This window comes from Gorilla gorilla, chromosome 12 (genome assembly GCF_029281585.2).
Source record: "Gorilla gorilla gorilla isolate KB3781 chromosome 12, NHGRI_mGorGor1-v2.1_pri, whole genome shotgun sequence".
NCBI lineage: Eukaryota > Metazoa > Chordata > Mammalia > Primates > Hominidae > Gorilla > Gorilla gorilla.
The window spans coordinates 39,905,239-39,911,238 of record NC_073236.2 but is presented as its reverse complement, the minus strand read 5'-3'; positions in this window follow the sequence as shown (position 1 = coordinate 39,911,238).

Genomic DNA, 6,000 nt, shown 5'->3' with positions numbered 1-6,000 from the left:
AGGTGCTGCCGCCAGGCCCAGCTCATTTTTCGTATTTTTAGTAGAGACAGGGTTTCACCATGTTGGCCAGGCTGGTCTTGAACCCCTGACCTCAGGTGATCCACCCACCTCAGCCTCTGAAAGTGCTGGGATTACAGGCTTGAGCCACCACACCCGGCTGTCCCTGTTTGATTTTAAGTGGAGTGAGGAAAAGGACCATGTGGCGTTCAGACTGTTCATTCAACCAGCAAAAGTGAATGCAGTTTCCCTGCACTGAATTCTGACGGGTGAGACTGACTCTTAAGCAGATAATTAAAATACACTGTGATAAAGCGGAATGTAAATTAACCCAACAAGCGAGCGCTGCACACCTATCAGAATGGCTAAAATTTAGAAGATGGGCAAGAACAAATGTTGGCAAAGATGTGGAGCAACCAGAGCTCTCTGCGCTGCTGGGGAGAATGTGCAATGCTGCAGCCACTCGGGGGGGAATGCTGGCACTTCCATATAAAACTAAACATACGCCTGTCTTTGACTCAGTAGTTCCATTCCTAGGTGTCTATTCAAGAGAATAAAAATATCTGCCCATGAAACAGCTGTACTGTAGAGTAAGTTTAAAAATAATAGCCCAAAATTAGAAAGTGCCCAAACTGCAGGAGAACTGGTAAACTAACTGTGGCATAGTCACACAATGGAATAGTGCTCATCAAGAAAAGGGATGATGTACTGGCACACACAACATGGATGAATCCCAAAACATCGTTCTGAGTGCAAGAAGCTAGACACACACAAGCACGTACTCTATGCTCCATTTATATGAAGCTCCAGGAAAGACCTTCAAATCTATAATGATAGAAATCAAACCAATAATTTTGCAGGACTGGAGTAAGGGGAATTGACCAGGAAGGGGCAGAAGGGAATCTTTTGAGGGGTTAGAAATATCCTATATCTTGCCTGTTGTGGTTATCACACAGGTCTATACATTTTTCAAAATTCGTCAAACTGCACACTTAAAACAGGTGCATTTTCTTGTTTGTGAATTAGAACAAAATAAGTTCATTTTTAAAAAGCAGATTGAGAAAATAAAACAAGACCTGAGAAGCACTACAACAAACAAGCGCACAAAGCACCCAAGGGGTGAAGGAAGACTTTGCAGCTGGGCAGGGACTGAAAAGTCAGAAGGGGCTGCACTGGACAGAGAAGAGGACGAAGCACATGGCAGAAGCCAACAGCATGTGCAAAACATGCAAGGAAAAAAGCAGACGGGGCTCCAGGAAAGGCACAAGGTTGGGGGAGGGTGGTGGCCACTGTTTAAAAAAAAAAAAATAGAGAGAGAGTCAATAGAAAGGTAGGTCTCCGCAAGTCCGGGAAATGCCTCTAAGTCCTGCAAAGCACGTTGGACTCTGCCTCTGGGCTCGCATTGCTCAACCACAGTGTGCTGACTCACCGAGAGCAGCTGGGCAGTGTAGCACCAGTGAGGTGCTGCTGGTTAGGACTCCTCCAGGTGCTCCCTGCAGTGCCCCTGCCCGGCACATGCAGTCCCCTAGTCCCCTTAAGTGGGGATGAGGGGTCTTGAGCAACCTGGGAAGGGTGCTGCCCTCTGAGTGGGATCTGCCCCATACCGCAGGGGGACAAAGGCTCACGGGCCATGCTTGATAACAGGTTGTTAATTTTTTCTCCCACGAAAGACTCTGTCAGGAGGGATCTGTGCTTCAGAAAGATGCCCTGTCTAGGAAGCTGGGAGAGGGTTGGAGCAGGGGAAAGTAGAGGCAGGGAGACCAGTTAGTAGCTGGAACAACAGTCCCCGGGGCTTGATGAAGGGGCTCTAGGCTAAGGCAGTGGACACGGAGGGAAATGCACATTTAACACGCTTCAGAAGGCAGATGCAACAGCACTGAGACGTTGGGAAAAGCTGTGAAGCATTGGCATGGTGAGGGCTCAGACCACTCCTCAAACAAGCTGGAGAACAGGGAGGGCAGTGGGAGGGCAGTGGGAGCGGGTGGTATCACATCAGCCCCACTATCAAAGTGCCCATGTTCATGATCTTCTCTGCCCCATACCAAAGTCACTGCGACTTTCCTCCAGGCCCTCTGCACCACACATTCATGTTACATGAGGCTTCCCAGAAATATACACTCTTCTTCTCAAGTGCACCCTCTCCCTGATCCCATTACCTCCTCCTCTCCTCAACCATGAAATGAGGGCATGATACCAGGCAAGAGAGATACCCTAGGGCAGGAGAGCCTCTCACGGCCCCATTATCCCTTCCCCTCCGCTCTCCGTGTCCGTGACTGGCTCAAAATTGCTCTATGCACTCTGGGCTGCATGCACATAGTCTATTGTCTCTTAATAAGTCCAATAAAAAAGGCCCACCCTCATGATGGGCAATCAGCCCTATCAGTTAGAAACAAGCCACTCTGTAGGGGGTTAAACTGTATGGTTCTTACTTCAGGGTGGTATGAATAAAACACGACACATGGAATTCATGTCACCAGACTCCCAGCTCAGAGATTCCTGGAAGCGAGTTCAGAGTCCACACAGCCCCATCACTGTGTCTACACCATTATTAGCCAGGCTTCCCTGTGGGGATGCTAAGAACTGATAGAAAGTTCAGAATATTGACCATGTGTGACTTTAATCATACGTTTGCAATAAAATGAAGCTCTTTCCCTGAGAGCAAGGAGGCAGCTAGACATTAGCAGAAAGACACAGTTCAAAGTTACCATCTAGAGAAGTCCAACACAAACACAGCCATCTCGGAGCCTTACTGCAGAGCGTTTTTGTTGCGGGAATGGACACTCAAGCCACACATCTGGTAAATGATTCCTGAAGAAGAGATGGGGTTGAGAAAGAGAAGATAAAAAGCAGGACTGGTTATGCTCAGCCCTAAAGCCCCAGGCAGGCTGCACATGTGTTAGCCAAGAGTGGCATGACTCAGCGATCACCCTGGCTTCTCAGAAAGAAGCTGTTCATCCTCTTGACTCAGCATTCCTCACTGCTGAGCAGCCTCAGCCTGCAGTCGCTCAAGGACCCCGGCCACAGAGCAGGCCAGCACACCGTGTACTCTCAGACCCTGTCCTCAGATGCCCTCCTCCATCAGACTTCAGGCCCTTCCTGGCTGGCAGAGAGGCCACAGCCCTATGAGGGAGGGTCCCCTACTCCAAGTGGGAACAAAGCACTCTTTAAGGAGCATGTCTACAACAGAGCAGTGCCCCCACCCTGGCCAGATACCTGTGAGCTGGATGGGGGCAGCCACTCGCTCTTGGGAGGCTTAACTCTCCCTCTGGGATGTTTTCATTTTCTTCCACCTTTCCCTGAGGCTAAATGAGCCATCAGAGGCAACCAGCAGCCCAGGGACAAACACCTCTGCTGGGTGGTGGATGACAGGAACTGGGTCAAGAACTGGGCTGAGAATTAAGAAAATTTCAAATTTTCTCAGCTCACAGTTTTATCTGTTGGAAAATAATAGCGGGGCTTATCTTGTTAGGAAAAGGGAGGGAGAAAACAGTCCCTAGATACTCAGGGCCTCTTACTTATCACACAATTCCTTTTAGAAATATGTTGACTGGTTTCCCGGACTGAGGAGCCCTTTGCAAGCCAGAGCTTCTCAGGGCAGCCAAAGTGACAGAATCAGGAAGCAGTCTGCGAGGGCCAAGACCTCAGAGCCAGGGTGGAGCCTCCACTTACTGAGGACCTTGGGCAAATTATTTAGCCTGTGAGTGCCTCAGCTTCCTCATCTGAAAAGAGGAATGATGCATAATGATGGAACCCAATGCACAGGGTCCCTGTGGGGCTCACTCGCTTACTCATGCACTCATGAGTACCTACTGTGTGCAAGCACAGTTCTAAGGGCTGGCACATTAGTGAGAAAACCACGTGGATTCTGACTCTGGTGGAGAATGAAGGGGGGAAAATAGAGCAGGGGCTCGGTGGGCTGGGGCTGGAACTAGGGGAAGGCAAGCAGGTGCCTAAGGCCACAAATTTAAGGGGCATGCACCCTATGGGCACCTGCACGGCCCTGAGAGCAACACTGTGGCCACCTGGGACCAGGTTGGGGTGAAGGTGAAAGAGTCAAAAAGTGTTTGATCAAAGTGCTCAGTGCAGTCAGTGCCTAGGAGACGGGCCCTTAGTAAATATCAGCTGCTTGTAAGAGCATTAGGAAACGGAGGAGGCAGAAAAGAACTCCAAAAAGAAAATATGAACTCTCAAAGCTTCAGCAGGATGGGGAATTTAGTGTTGGGGCAAACACCTGGACACACCTAGAATCTCTGGTTGCCAACTCGAGCTGCAGCTGAGCTCAGATGAAAACAGAAGCCTCGATGCTGGAGCAGCAGCAGTCCTGGAGATATTGATCTGGCTGGCCTTGGATGGGGCCCTAGCATCACGTTTAAGACACTCCTGCCAGGGGATCCTAGGGCGCTATGTGCCAAGCCTCATGCCAAGGGCTTTCCATGAATTATCTCATTTCCCCCTCCCCAAATCCCACAGGTTCAGAACCACTCTTATCCCCATTCACAGATGAAGAGTCGGAAACCTCAAGATCTTATATAAATTTCTTAAGGTCACCACCATCTCATGCTGTCTGTCTGCTGCGGCATACATAATCACTAATGTTTTCAATGGACGTGTTAAGTTACCAAGGAAAGATTAGATGTATGCAATGACCTCTGCTTAAGAATGCGTGGGTGTGCTAAGTTTTCAGAAAAGGTTAAATGTGTGCCATGAGCTCTGCTTAAGAGTGTAAGCCATGGTGAAATTGATTCTGTAAAGACTAATGTGCAAAATAGGTCCCAGTTTCTAAAGTTGAGTGTTCTGAGCAGTAAGCTCTGATTCCTGGAAATTTTACTTTACAGAACATTCTTCAGTGATGCTCAAGAAGTGAGATGTGTCTGTTCTGTAAAGATGAGTCAGGAGTAGTCAAGAAGCAGGAGAATTGTCAACTCTGACACACCAGAAATGACACTCAGCAGGGCTTAGCAACCATGCTCTCTCCTCTGAACCCATGAAGTGAAGTGGAAACCGGAGGGGTGTCAGCCAAGTTACAAAGGAATGGCTGAAGCTGGGAGGCCCCACAGGAAAGAAAACGCTGGAAAAATAGAAGCTTCTGGCCCCAGTGTTCTCACGCATGACCATAATAATTAAAAAGAAGCTTTGGCAGCCACCCCAGAGCAAGCTCATGAGGAGAGATGGGTCACAGAGCTGGCCAGCAGTTCTGGAGTGAGGGTGGCCCTGGAGAAGCTGAAGTCCCAGGGGACGCCTGCATCTGCATGGCAGGAACCAAGTCTATCAGTGATTCGCCTCTCCCTCGAAACCATCACTGCAAGATCCCGCTCTGCCATTTACTAGCTGTGTGACTTTAGGCAAGTTACTCAACCTTTCTGAGCCTCAATAAATGGTAGCTAATATTATTGTTTATTATTATTAAAAGCAGTTAAATCTTTATAGGGTCATGTAACGCACAGCCATAATCAGGTAGCACTGGGAGAGGCAAACATTTCTAAAATAGTAAATATTTTAGACACTGTAGGCCAAGAAGCATATTTCATATGTTATATATACATAAAATATATATGATATATGTGTGTGTATTTATATAATGTAGATACTTCTATAACAAGAGAGAAACCTCTGCATGCCTGGCCCTATCTACCTGGGGTGGGCTTCCTGTGGGCGGGCACAGTGTGCCCTGAACCCACTGGAGACAGTCCTGGGAAGAAGGGCAGCCTGATGGAGGGAGGGGCCTGGCAAGCCAGCTCAGTGGGCTCAGGGAGTTGAGGGGGACTTGGCCACCACGGTCATTTTCTCTCTTTGCCCCAGGGACAACCAAATCAGCTCCTCATGGAGATCCCGGCCCCCTCCCTCTGGACAGCTGAACGGAAGTGAAGCTAACACCTCACCAATTCTCAGACTTAGATTCTGCAGCCTGGCGCCCCACATTGCAACAGCAGAGCCCCCATGCTGTAGGAGTGACCAGCATGGGCCCTGTGTGGCAGGAAAGTGAGTCCTCTGGCAGGGGAGGCA